Here is a 14,433-nt window from a genome sequence, read left to right as displayed (position 1 = left end):
AGAGTATGAGGGTTGCCTGGAAGAGGAAAGAGGAAATATTGTGGGGAAAGGGGTGAGAGGAAAATGAGATGTCCCTGTAATCTTACGTGTTCCTCACTATGTGAGTTGCCTGGGACTGGCACCACACACCTGGACCACAGTTTCAGCAGGTAGAGGCTGCTAGAGAATGGAAAGCTGAAGGCAGGGGGTTAGATAATGGTAGGGTGGGTGGTGCATGGGAAGGAGAGAGAGAAGCAGTGTACATGCCAACAGATGTTGAAATAGTTAGATGTAACCACACAAATCCTGTGTGGATCATTCCAAGGAAATAAAAACTCATGAATGGATTCCCTTATTTCATATGTTAGCTCTTAAAATTTCATCATAATTATAGGCCAGGGGTAGGGAACCTTTAACACTCAAAGAGCCATTTGGACCCGTTTTCCACGGGAAAAGAAAACACTTGGAGCCGCAGATAACTTTTGACATTTAAAATAAAGATAACACTATATATATAGGTTTTTTTTCACCTTTTACCCTCAGCCATTCTGAGAAGTGAGGAGCGCCTCGCTCTGCTGCCTGCAGGGTGGGCAAGGATGAAGCTGGTGGCTTCAGCCCTTGCTGGTCAGCCGGGAAAGCTCCCCACCCCGGGCCTCCAACCGGGCGGGCGAAGGAGGGGAAGCTCACAGCTGCAGGTGGCCCAGCCGACTGCAGCACAGTTGGTGCGCTCTCAGCCTGCTGCCTGTAGGGCGGGCAAGGATGCGGCTGGCGGCTCGGCTCGTGGAGCCATTGAGGCCAAGGGGCAGAAGAGCCGCGACATGCTCTCGGTTCCGCAGGTTCCCTACCCCTGTTCTAGGCGATGCATCAAGTTGTGTTCATTGTTACAGTTTTTGTTTTACAATCAAACTAGCCATATAAGAGTACTTCTTGTGTCTGTTCACAAAATGGCGAGTCCCAGCTGATCATCATAAAAATAAAACATTAATGTTTTTAATTAACTATCTACTTACAGAGTACAGAGAGAACTTCAAAGTAAACAAGGAAACCTTTCTATTAGGTCAGCAACAGCAAAACAACTGTTGTAATAGATCTTTTTAAATCTTCTAAATTAGATTGACCTCAAATGAAAGTGCTAAAATAACATAGGACTAACTGCAGTAACCAGTGTATGTGCTCATCTGTAGTCTTCCCTATTGCTGCCAAAATAATCTTCCAACAACAGTGAAATAAAATATTTCCAAGTGCAGCTTGATACTTTTGGGAAAATGGAAGTAAAAAGCAGTGAAAAGACATTTCAACTATTTTAGTTCATGCTTACTAAAAACAGTGGCTTTTCTTAGTTATACAAATATATTGGAGGTAAAGGTTTGTAATGTGGAAGTCAACTGGAAGACATACCTTACCTTTCTAGTTTGTTAGTAGATTTGTACAAATGACTTAACAGTTGTTGTCTAGCACCCACAAAATGCAGCAAGTTGTTTAGCGCATGATCCAAATCAATACCAGTTTTATTGTTCTGATAAGTTACCCACTTCTGTCCTGAACATCAAACTGTGTTAGATTCTGACAATATCACTAACTTTGGAGGGATTAGATATACCATTTGCTCTTTCAGTTAGCTCAGGGGTAGGGAACCTGCGGCTCTCCAGATGTTCAGAACTTTAGGGAACTACAATTCCTATCGAAGTTTTCTGGGTCAGCATGGCCAATTGGCCATGCTGGTAGGGGCTGATGGGAATTGTAGTTCCTGAACATCTGGAGAGCCGCAGGTTCCCTACCCCTGAGTTAGCTCTTGAAACAGAGAAATTAGTTTGAATTCAGAAAAAGGCAATAGTACAGCCCCTTAGTGTGTCCTCTTGGTCTTTCCACAATCTGAAACTCAGTAATAAAGCAGACTTGGCAAACAGAAGATCCTAGTTGAGTCTTTAGTGTATTCTTCAGTTGAAAAACCTCTGATAATAGGTCCTGGGAAGATTTTTCTCTGTGAGATAGTTCTCTGTGAGATAGCCATTTTGTGATGTCCCCAGGTGGCAAAGGTATGTCATAACTATGTCCCTCCATAATGAAATAGATGGAGATTGCAGAAATACTGAAATGTTTTATTTCTTTGTTGAACTATGTTCAAGTGTAGGAAGTGGTTATAATCTTTGGCCCCTCTCAGGGGATGAGACCTAGAAGCAGCTAGGAAGCCAGCATCATGAGCCACTTCTGTAGCTCCAGACCAGAGCTGTTCCTTGAATTGCTCATTACTCGTAGCTTTCATGGTCGTGCCCCCCTCCCCCCAGTGTCTTTCTCTTTTGGGATCTTGTTCTTTTTGGTTTTTGTGGGATGTGGAAACATTCCCCTAGCACTCTCAGTACCACACTGGTGGATGTAGGCAGGAATGCCATGGCTGGGTCAGTAATTCTCCATAATTCTAGCAACTGAATGGTTGACAGCTAGCCTCCGCTCTCCATAGACCTGGCAGATGCACATTATCTTGTTGTAGATGGATCTGGAAGGGATGATGTCTTGACTGTCTCTTAGACATGTCGGAGAAGACACTACTAAACTAGGTGGACTTATCTGTTTTGACGGTAGCTTTGCACAATAAACTCACATTTACTCTTTGAAGTCTCAAATTGTGTTTTCAGCAAATCAGCTAATGATAAAGCTCCAGTATGTGAATGAACTAGGTTTGTGTATTACATTACGTTCTTGATTTGCAGAATACCATTTTTAAATGAAATTCCCAAAGATCCATGTGGTATGGCAAAGAACAGTACAAATGTCTGCAGCTATTCATTTTGCTAAAACGTTTGATAAGAAAAGTTTCACAGCAACCATTTTGCATATCCCTTTTCCTTATTCATTACAGTAAATAATACTTTGTTTAACTATGTCTTATTAGATCTGAAGACACACCTTAAGGTCTGATTGTACCTTCTGTCTGAGGATCGTCATCGAGGTTTCCCCTCATTGTTTTACGCCCTGGCTATACTTTTAATTTTGAATATTATTTCTATACCATTGTATTTCCTATTTCTATCAATTTTAAAAATGAATTTATTCATTCCTCAGTAATTTTTTCATTTTGTATTGAAGTTGCAATATGTATAAACTTAATCTGTTCTTTGGTTTTATCTACCAGATTGATTTTATTCAATTTTGCCTCATTTGATATTACTCAAAATCCTGTGTTCACATGATACAGTTTTTTATTGATTTTTAGTTGGGAGGCAGTATATATAAACTGTAGTTTGGGCTTTTTTTCCTTCCACTTTGATTTTCTGTTACGTTCCAATCTGGGCTTTATAGAAAAGATATACATTTTCCTTTTTCATACAACTGGAAAGTTTTCATGAATGTAATTTTTTATTTTTAGATGTAAAACATCTGTTTTTTATCTCATTTAATTTTGAACTTTGAACATAAATAAGTTAATTTAAATTATTAAGTTGACCATTGTGTTCATATTCAGTATTCTTTTTATAACAGAAAATGATTATTTTCTTGTAGAGTTCCCATTATGTATTCTCTATAACATTACTTACATGTGTTTGTGAGTGATCTCTCTCTCTCCTCTCTCTCTCTCTCTCTCTGTGGCTTCATTGTTTTCCTTAGTTTCATTCACTTCTGGGATTGCAAGTTCCAGTTCCTGCCTCTGTCATTTGAGGAGCAGCTTGAGGGAAAAGATCCTACCGTGCATTTTATTGCACAGTTGAGTTGGCAGATGTCATGGGATATTATGCTGGCTGGATGCTGTTACCAAGGATACCTAGGATGCAGATTCTAGAAGCTGTTGGGGAGAATAAAAAGGCAGTTGTTTAGTCTGGGAGCATCATTTGCAGAGAGCATAGAAAAAGTTTGGCTCCTTTTGGTGAGTGAAATGAAGAACAGAATACCCATCCCAAGTTTAAGTTTCCTTTCCCAGGGAGAAGAAAATGGGGACAGATGTATTTCTAGTCAGGCATGTGTAAACTGTTGAATGTCTGGTAGGTTTGAGGTAGTAAAACGATCATTTTTAGTTTACCTGAGCTAGTAATTGATGTGTTTAGTCATATTGATATAACTTATACACACACCCCTATATTCTTCTTGAAGTCATGTATAGCTTTATATTGATGTATGTAAAATCTCATAGGAGTGTTTAGATTCGGAATATTCGATTTATTCACATGTAGTGATTTGAATCATTACTATTCATATAACTTCATATAGATAACAGCACTTTGGATGATGTCACAACGGCCAATCACTTTTGAGTTGTGAACTGGTTCTGTCTGACTCTTCTAGCCATTTGAAGTTAGGAGGTAGCCTTGGGTATATAACTGCGTATACAATGCTGAATAATTTTTCTACTGGGGGGAAGACATCTTGCTAGAGATAGGCTCATCATTACTTGCAGGGAGGCAGGGACCAATGAAACTCTTTGACGTCACTTCCTGCTGGGGTCCTCAGGGGCGACTCCTCTCAGTATTGTTCCTGCCTCTGCAGGGTGTGGAACATTTTAGCTAAGCTCCATTCGCCTCATTAGTCTATACGTGATTGATTTGTCTGTCTAGTGAATTGTGTGTCTTTGTTGTATAGTTTATTTCTGTCATGTGTGTCTGGGGTAACTTAAGTTGAGCCAGCACAAAAGGACAGTGGCAGACAACATGTTCTCGAGGGAGTTCACTCCCCCGAGGGAGACATTCACCCGCTCGATGGCGGAGAGCACAAGAAGCACAAAAGGAAGCAAGAAACAAACGGAGCGTTTTTCTCCCGAGCAGAGCTCAACGCACCAGCGAAACAAAAATATGGCAGGGCGTGAGGAGGGACCTCCCGCGTCCAAGAAGAAGAAGAAGGAAACGCTGCGAGGGAGCCGCGCGCCTTCTCTTGGAGGCGGAGACCTTCTCGGTGGTGGTGGGTGATTTCCACCCCCTCTCAGGGAGGCAGGATCAAAAACATCACTTCCTCTTCAGGGCAGAACTCCTTACTTTCCCAGTTCTTCCTGTCTTGCAATTTTCTGTCTCTCTCTCTTCCCTGGACTTCTCCCAGTCCATTTGTAAAGAGGCTTGGGGCTTTCTTTTAATCCTGTCGTTCCTCTTGCTTCCCGCCTTTTTTCCCTTCCCTCCCCCCAAGATGGAAAACCAGGAATTTGGTCAGTTCCCAGCCAACTCCTTCCAACCCTTCGTGGGAAGTGGAGCGCTCGGCTGAAGGATCGGTGTGCCAGGAGGAGGTCACTGAGTACAGTGACACACGATCCACAGGCAAGTCCCGGGCCCCGGTCTCAGTACAGGGGGGGACGAGTCGCAACAGATGGCGGGAAACGAAGCCTCACCTAGCTCCAACCCAGAGTCCCCTGGGAGGGAAGACGAGGTTCCTGCCAATTCAGCCATCGCAGCCTGGCAATCAGTTCCCCCTGCTGCCTTTGCAGAGCTACTGTGGGCTGAAATAGAAAAAGCCCTAACGGCTAGAGAACACCAGGGGGAACTCGCACAAAAGAGGGAAACAGTGCAAGACCAACGCGTACAGACCCAAACCCTTCCAAATCCTCCCAGGGGAAATTGGAGGGAAAGCCCCAGGGACTCCATCTCCTTTCCAGAGGAGGAAGACGATGGGGCAGACAATGGGGACACTGAGGGGAACGATAGATTTTCAGAAGGTGAAGACACCTTGGAGGAGGTTTCTGAACAGTCATAGTTTTAAAACTGAGGACCTGCAAAGGCTGATTGCTAAAACTATATCAGCACTAGACCTGCAGGATAAAGCCGATGCGGAAGAACCAGGAACCTCAATGGGGGAGGATCCCTCATCCAAAACAGTCAAGGGATTTCCCAAAGGAAAAGAGGATTACTTCCCAAAAGACTCTGGCGGAGAAAAATTATTCCCAGTTCCAGAGTATTTTGTTTAACGCATTAAAAAGGAATGGTTAAATCCAGCTGGCAAGAGGGGGCTTCCCCCAACTTTTAAAATGACTTATTTGATGCCTGCTCCTTTCCACACAATGCTGCAGAACCCCCCAGTGGACTCACCAGTAGCGATCCTACACTCCGGGGGGCTGGTTACTAAGGAAGGAGAAGGGTCCATTAAAGACCCACTAGACTGCAGGTCAGAAGCCACCCTGCACAGATCACACGACTGGTTAGCTGCATTAATCAAATCTCTGACCCCAGCCTCCACAGTGTGGCTTAAAAGGGTCTTAGAGAGGTTACCATCTGAAGAATCAGCCCTAAGGGAGGGTGTAGAGAGAGTTTTAATAGCCAATGCCTTCATAGCAGATGCCACAATGGATGCTATTGCGCTAGCAGCCAGGACAATGGCATCCAACATGGCAGGCAGACACTCAGTCAAAACATGTGTTAGCAGCTTACTCTTACTATGGAGGAGCATTATTTGGGAAAGATCTGGACCAGGTACTTGTAGAAACTAAAGGCAAAAAGAAAGCTATGCCAAAAGCCATAAAACCAGAGAGACCTCAGGGATTTAGTAGAACGACTTGGTTCCCCAGGGAAGGTCCACGCCAAATTGTCAAAACCAGAGTTCCTTTCAAAATAAACAAAACTTCTGCCCCTTCAACAAACAAGGCAAGAATTGCAAAACGGACCGGAACAAGCAATGACAGTGCGGATCCCCCTTGCCAAATTCTGTCGTCACTGGCAGGGTGAACATGTGGACAGATGGGTACAGGAGGTAGTACAAAAAGGCTACATATAGAGCTCCTGAAAATACCCAAACAACACTTTGTACCGTCCCCACTGTCCAAGGACCCCCTGAAAGCAAAACGAACCTTAGAGGCCATAGACCACCTAATAATGATCCAGGCGGTGGAGGTAGTCCCGATCCAGGAGAGATTCTCAGGCGTTTATTTACACTTCTTTACTGTCCCCCAAAAATCGGGAGACTGCAGGGCAGTGCTGAACCTGAGATTTCTCAACAAATTCATCAAATTACCAAAATTCAAGATGGAAACACTAAAATCCATCTCATTGGCGCTCAACCACGGGGACTTCCTCATATCTGTGGATCTGAGAGAAGCCTACCTCCATATCCTAATTCATCCAACGCACAGAAAGTTCCTCAGATTCGCAGTGGGAGAACAACACATACAATACAGAACGCTCCCATTTGGGTTGGCAACGGCCCCACGAACATTCTCAAAAATCCTTCCCAGAGAGCAGGGGATACACATATACCCCTACTTAGACGATCTACTAATCTGATCCAGATCTTACCCACAGGGGGTGGAAGATGTAGAAAAGGTACAAAATGTGCTTCCAAGACACGGATTCCTGATAAACAGAGAAAAAAGCTCACTTATTCCAGCATCACGATTAAATCACTTAGGTGCCACCATAGATACCAAAAACAACGCCCTCTTTATTCCAAAAGAAAAAAATAGTAAAAATCCAGCAAGCAACCAGAAAAGAGATTCCTGGAGCCAACACTCCTTACTTCAACTCACAAGCCTGCTGTGGTTGTTCATCTCGATGATAGATCTATCCCAATGGGCGAGGTTCCATTCAAGGCCTCTGCAAATATTCCTGAGCAGATATCAAAGAAACATCATTTTGAAAAGGGACAGAAAAGTAGCTCTGCCCATCTCAGTCAAGAACAACCTGCACTGGTGGACACAACAAAGCAACCTCACAGAAGGAAAGAGGTTCCTTCACAATCGCAGACCACAACTATTTACAGATGCCAGCCTCAAGGGCTGGGGTGCAACTCTAGATCACCACTTCATTCAGAAAACTTGGTCGACACAGGAAACCAAACTACCAACAAACCTCCTCGAAATGAGGGCAATCCTCCTAGCTCTGGAACACTTTCTGCCGCAACTCAGAGACCAGCATGTGATTGTGCGGATGGACAACATCACAGCAAAGATGTACATAAACAATCAAGGAGGTTCAAGGTCTCCGCGGCTACATCAAGAAGCAGCCAAGATTCTTTAATGGGCAGAACTACACCTACAATACCAAACTTTATACTGAATCCAAAACATCCAAAGGAATACTTGTGGCATACACTGGACGTCAGAAGGGCGCTGAAAGCCTTTCTGATTAGAACAGAAAACCTGAGAAAATCAGAAACCTTGTTCATCAATATTCAACCACTGAAGGTGGGTCTTCCAATATCTAAGGCACCTGTGAGCTCAACACTAAAAGCAACCATCATCGAAGCATACAAGGGCTTTCCACTGCCCTTAGGAGTCACAGCACACTCAATTAGGAGTGCAGCTACCAATGCAGTGCTCAGAAATCATGCTTCGGTAGAGGAGATATGCAAAGCGGCAACATGATCCTCCATTTCATCATTTGTCAGACACTATAAACTCAACTCCATTGCGGCTACAGAAGTGGCTTTTGGCAGAAGAGTTCTGGAAAACATCATCGGAGACTGATGAAACCCACCCTAATTAGGGGACACTGCTCAGGGAGGTCCCTAGCAAGATCTCTCCCCCCCACCCAGTAGAAGAGTCCATTGGATACTTACCGTGAAGGGCTTTTCTACTGGAGGGAAGGGAAGACATCTTGGCCCCTCCCTGGTTTCTGTTCTTCTCCGATGATGTTAATCCATGAAGTAAAAGGGGCTTTGAGGTAGCTAGGATGGAGCTGGATTGAGATTACAGCTTCTGTTTAGGTTGTACATTTTCAACGTTGTGTTAATGTTTTGGTGTTATATGTTGAGTTGATGTTCCTGTGGTCCTCATTTCTACTACGATGGCAGACGGCATACTGAGGGGAGTCACCCCTGAGGACCCCAGCAGGAAGTGATGTCAAAGAGTTTTGATTGGTCCCTGCCTCCCTGCAAGTAATAATGAGCATATCTCTATCAAGATGTCTTCCCTTCCCTCCAGTAGAAAAGCCCTTCACGGTAAGTATCCAATGGACTCTTCTGCATTTGGGAAATTGCATGGGTATATAATTCCAGGTGGGTAGGCATATTTAGTTTGCTGCAGTAAAAATTAACAGTCTGGTGGCCCTTTAACAAGATTTTATTCTAAATTAAGCTTTCATTACCCAGACGAATCCAAGTGAGTGTTCTTAGACCACGGAGGAAGCTGCTTCCAAATGGTTGTTCCCTGAGACCATCAAAACAGTATCTCTTTCAGGGAACTGATGGTGTTTGGTTTCAGTTTCTTCCCAAAAGGGAATGTTTGTTCCTTGAATAGTCCCAAGACAAACTTTCCAGATCCAAGTCTATGCCCTAGCCAAGGGTCCATGGCTGTTGCATGTGCCTAGGATAGTCTTGGCACTCTGCTACTCATTTAGCTCACTAGAGCCACCTGAAACTCACTATTTTTTTCTTTCTCATTCAAGATTGTTTGTATTTTGTCTCCCAAGATTCAAAAGCAAGTGGGCACTGGGTAACAAATTGACAATTAGCAAGGCATTTCCAGGTGCTGTTCTGGAGATCAGTGGTATACTGATTACACAATGTTCTTCTTCCGTTTCTATAATTAAAGCCTGGGATGACACCAAGCATACATCAATACTGGCAATTTCATTGCAAAGAGTTTTCCTGGTGGGATGATACAGTATTGTACTGTTACCATACCACCCTGGCATAGTGTGTGTGTGCGTGTGCGCGCGCGCTTATTCACAAGTATCCCTGCCTGCTTGCCTTCCTTAAGGATGATGCTGGCGTTACAGAGATGCCGGAGTCCATTCTCTGGCAATAGTCAGGTCTACCTAAAAGAAGCTTCCAGGAATTGTTTTTCTGTTCTCATATAGCTTGTTTGCCATTATCAGCACATTTAACTCCACAGCCAGGGAAGAATGTGTCCTCAGCACAATACAGTAGCCTTGCTGAACAGATACTCATTTCAAGTCATAAGAAGACTCCTGATGTCGTTGCCTCCCCTGATTATCTTATCCCAGATACTCCCTTCTGTAACTAACTTCTTTTGACCACCTTACAATGCACCTTACAGTTGTTTCTGAATCCATCTGGACACCTCCCAAAAGGTTGTCCTAACACCCAGAGGTAGTTCTTCACCCTATAATATCCTACCCTTCAAAGGGCCAACTGCCCAGTGCCATTGACACCTGTCTGTCTTTGTCACTGTGCCCAACATATTGCCCCCTGGAACCAAATGCTGGCTATTTGGCTCTGAACCCTGGATCTTCTTCATGTTGTGATCAGGTTTTATTACCCATATACCCCTTTCTCTTCCAAATCTATTTTCCAACCTATCTATATTTTTGGAACTTGGTGTTTGCATGTTTACTGCATTGAACCAAGTGATTGTAAACCCATATCTCTATAATAAAGATAGTTAAATTTGCATTAAATGCTTCTCCTGGAAGCGGAGGACATTTTGTCTGAGTATTCGTCTACCCATTTGCTAAGAGACAGGAAAAACTTTTGCATCACTTCCTGTAGTAGCCTGGGAAGCCATTTTCTCAGTAATTTTCCTGCCTCAGCAGGGAGAGGATGGTTTTCCATAGGCTCCTAAAGGATCTGACTTTCCTACTGTTTTTCTACTCCTGTCTTGTTTGTGCCTTACCTGTGTGTCTTATTTCATCTGTGCTTTTTGTTTGTTTTTAGTTTTCTCCAAATGAGGGCCTGGGAACACGCCCAACACTGCAGCAGCGTCCCAGGCAAGGCAGCAGCTTTCCCGCTTTTTTTTTTGGCCCTATCAGCAATTTAAAATGGCAGCCATCTCTCTCTCTCCCTCCCTCCCTCCCTCCCTCTCTCCCTCTCCCTCCCTCCCTTCCTCTCTCCCTCTCCCTCCCTCTCTCTCTCTCTCTCTCTCTCTCTCTCTTTTTCTCTCTCTCTCTCTCTCCCCGCCTCTCTCTCCCCCTCTCTCCCCGGCAAGGGAGACTTTTGCCCAGTTGTCTGCTGAAGGGATGCGGGCAGCCAGGTCATTAGCTCCGGCCTCTTCTTTCTGCTTGGATGGCCCCCAGCCTCCCCCTGAGCAGGAAAAGCAATCTCGGCCTAAACACAACTCAACGGCTCGAGAGGAAGATGGCGCAGCAGCTCCTAAGAAGAAACACCGCGCTTCAAAGCAGCGGAGCTTAGCGCCTTCCCAGGGTGTGGTCTGGACCAGTGGCTCCATAACCAGTACCTCCAGCTCCTCCAGAGCCACAGAGTGCTAGGTTGCATATCATAAGACTGATCGGAGCACAGTTTTACAGCATAGACCTCATCTAATAAGGGCATGGGGGGGGCGGGAGGAAACTGTGGGTCCCTCGGCGGCAGCCACCTTACCCACGAGTAATCCTGATCTCTGGCTCAATGCTGAAAGTTAAAAGGGTTCTCGCTAATTCTTTCCTGGTGGGCGCCGAGTTTGATGCTCTGACCTTAGTGGCCAATTCCATTGCCTCCAATGTAGTGGCCCACCGCAACGCCTGGCTCTGCCCGTGGCAAGCAGACACCCACTTCAAGACAGTCGTCTCGGGATATTTTTATCACAAGAGGTTGCTTTTCAGCAGGGAATTCGGCAGGGAATTAATTACTGGTGGAAACCAGGGATAAAAAGAGGGCTATACCAAAATCAGGCAAGACAGTCCACAAGGACCTACCTTTAGGTCCCACAGGATCCTGCCCAGATCATCTAGAGATGGAGGGCGTTCTTCATGGCAATCCCAGGAATCTTTTTGTAGCAAAAGTTCTTTTCGCCCCTCAAACAAACCAGGAAAACCCTTCCTATTGGCCCGTCCTCCCTAGAATACTTTGAAAGGCTGGTGAAGGCAGAATGGGAAGAAACCCTGGCGAACAGGCACCGTTTCATCAGTATCACAATTAAGCTATATTCCTTAGCCACATATGCTATGGGAATGCTTACAGGTTCCATTGGTGGTTTGTCCTACTGCAACCTTGCAATTTTCAGATCTCTTTTCAGAAGATAGTATGGGGTCCATAAAGAACTCAGTAGACAGGCAGATTTTTCATCCTGGAAATACCATGAAGCGGCAACCCTAGCCATAAGATCAGCGGCCCCATCAGCCCGCTTTTCCAGGTCTGGACTCAGAAACAGAGCCAGCTCATCCCTAGTGGTGATAGAAGAGTTGCAGGAGTAAATTGTGTCTTTAAGGCCATCTCCTTCCTGGCAGATGTATCCATAAACACTATGACCTTCACAGTCCACTCCATGGTTGCAGCGGCTACCACCAGATCTGCCATGTGGCTAAAGGTATGGCAAACAAACCTTCAATTCAAATCAGTAGTGAAGTAGTGAATCGCTCCAAGGCAGCAGACTGTTTGGGGGCACACTAGACAAAATACTGGTGGTGCCTCAGATTCTCAGTGGATCAAGTTACAGCAGGGAACCAGTCTAGTCTGGGAGTCGGTTAAGCAATTTCAGTGTTTAGAAATCCAGTCTGAGGGTCAGAATGCACAGAATCAACAAAGAGGAAGCGTTGCAACAGTCATGTGCTTTGTTGCATCCACTCTGGTCCGCTCTGTGAACCTGCTTCATATAGGGTCTTCCAGCATGTTAGACTTTATCCTGTGAAGACTCTGCTTCTCCCTGCTTAAGAAGGTGCCTTCTTTGAGCTAGCAGGCACATATTTCTCCGTTTAACTTGCAACGGCTCCCTGCGTTTTCCTTTGTTGTCACGTGGGCTCAGGTGAGCTAGGTGAATGAGTCTCTGCAGCTGGAGCAGGGCTGGATGCACGGCCTGCTTCTGCAGGTACTTCTGGCTCTGAGGCTTGACCTGCCTGTTGTTCCCCTTGTAGAGCTTGCAGGGGCCCTGGCTGCTCCAAGTTCTTGTTGGTTCCCAACTTGGTCTGGGCTTACTGGTTCTGTTCGTCCTCTGAGAAGTCATCACTCTCAAGGGAATGGCCCATGACAGGTGGAGACCAAATACAAGAAAAAAGCCATGCCAAGAAGTCTATGGGAGAATGACAGGAAGCCTTTCTATCAAACTTTATTTCTTTCCTATCTCACACTTCTCTTGGAGGCGGAGACCTTCTCGGTGGGTGATTTCCACCCCCTCTCAGGGAGGCAGGGATAAAAAACGTCACTTCCTGTTCAGGCTAGGACTCCTTACTTTCCCAGTTCTATTTCCTGCCTGAACAGGGAGTGCAGCGGATCCTTGGGGCTCCTTAGCGTAGCTCTTTTTTCAGCTTTCCCTGTCCTTTCCTAGTGACCTTTTTGCGTTTCTTTTCTATTCTTACCTTACTGCTCTCTGAAGGAGGCTTGGAGATCTCCTCTGATTCCCTCATTCCTCCCCCCCCCTTTTCCCGCCTTTTTCCATCTCCTCCTTCCCGCCCAAATGGCGGATCAAGAATTTTCTCCCCCCAGGGAGAACTTCCACGGAGGAGCGGCAGAAGCCACCAGGGCTTCAAAAAGGTCCCTCCTTGCCGCCGACAACAGCCATGCCTCCTCCATTGCCGCCTCTCTCGCGGCAGGGCCAATGCTCTCGGAGGCCAAGGCTGAGGCGGCCAGGCGCGGCGCGCCCGCTTCTGGCGGGAAACGCGCTAGCAACAGCGACCCCAGAGGGCCGCCATCAAAGAAAGGAAAGTCAGCGCCATCTTCAGGCGGCAAACAGGCGAGCCGCGGCAATCCCTCTGAAGTGCCAGTGAAGCGGAGCAAACCGACGGCGGAGGAAGCGCCCTCCCACGCCTCTTCTCGCGGCTCCAACAGACCGCAGCCGACGGAATCCCATCGCAGTGGCAGCGTGGGCGCCCGGTCATCCACGGCTCCTTCACGCAGGCAAGAGCTGCTCCGTCTGGGCGTGAGGGGGATCTCCAACAGCGAAAAGTTGCAGTTGGCTCGCACTGACTCTAATAGAGAGGGGCAGACCTGGTCTCCCAGTGAGTTTCCCTCAGCCTTTCAAAGGGCTCTTGAGGAACATATAGAGTCATATCTGCAGGGTAGGGGATCCAGGACTACTGGCACTCCACCTCCCTCTAACGCACCAGCGCCCCTTGACTTGGGCCATGGGCATACTAGGGCTATCCGGTAGGTTCCCTGTGCTAGCCTGCTCAGTCTCCTCCTCCTGTGTCAGGCAGATGCGGGACTCCCCCCCAGTGGGAAACATCACTCGGACCCAGGGGTCCATGGGAGCTGCTTTTCGGACAATGAGGAAACCATTGAGGCTCCCTCAGATCAGTCCATTAAATGTTTTAATCCTGAGGATTTGGAGTTCCTGATCGCCAAAACCGTGGCTGCCCTGGAACTCCATGAGAAGGAAGCTAATCAACCTTCCACCTCTGACACCCCTCCCGCCTTTAAGGGTTGTCCCAAGGGCAGCAAAAAATTCCTCCCCCAGGATGAGCCATCCAAGTCCATCCTCCCCCTCCCAGAATACTTCATTAAAAGAATTAAGAAAGAATGGGAGACTCCAGCTTCCAACAAGCACCTCCTTTCCAACGCACGCAAGCTATATGCAGTGCCGGAGTTTGTCGAGGACCTCCTCAAGGTCCCCCTAGTAGATGCCCCCATTACAGCCATTCAGTCTTCAGGGCTGGTATCCAAGGATGGGGAGGGCAACCTCAAGGACCCTCTGGATAAGAGGTCAGAGGCGGCTCTCAGACGCTC

The 14,433-nt window shown here is 46.3% G+C and overlaps 1 protein-coding gene across 4 annotated transcripts in view; it reads left to right on the top strand.

Annotated features, from left to right (window-relative positions):
- The window catches only part of PPM1B (protein phosphatase, Mg2+/Mn2+ dependent 1B), an 86,504-nt gene that overhangs the window by 19,899 nt on the left and 52,172 nt on the right, over positions 1–14,433 (top strand). The window contains exon 1 of one of the 4 annotated variants that reach the window (XM_048482973.1): positions 3,705–3,838. The exons of the other annotated variants lie outside the window; for them this stretch is intronic. The gene's annotated coding sequence lies outside the window, so the exon portion shown is untranslated. Of the gene's footprint in view, positions 1–3,704; positions 3,839–14,433 lie in introns of those variants that run through there. 4 annotated transcript variants of the gene reach the window in all.

Source organism: Sphaerodactylus townsendi, linkage group LG01 (assembly GCF_021028975.2).
Source record: "Sphaerodactylus townsendi isolate TG3544 linkage group LG01, MPM_Stown_v2.3, whole genome shotgun sequence".
NCBI classification, from domain to species: domain Eukaryota; kingdom Metazoa; phylum Chordata; class Lepidosauria; order Squamata; family Sphaerodactylidae; genus Sphaerodactylus; species Sphaerodactylus townsendi.
The sequence above is the reverse complement of the archived record's forward strand: the minus strand, read 5'-3'. Positions and strand labels throughout refer to the sequence as shown.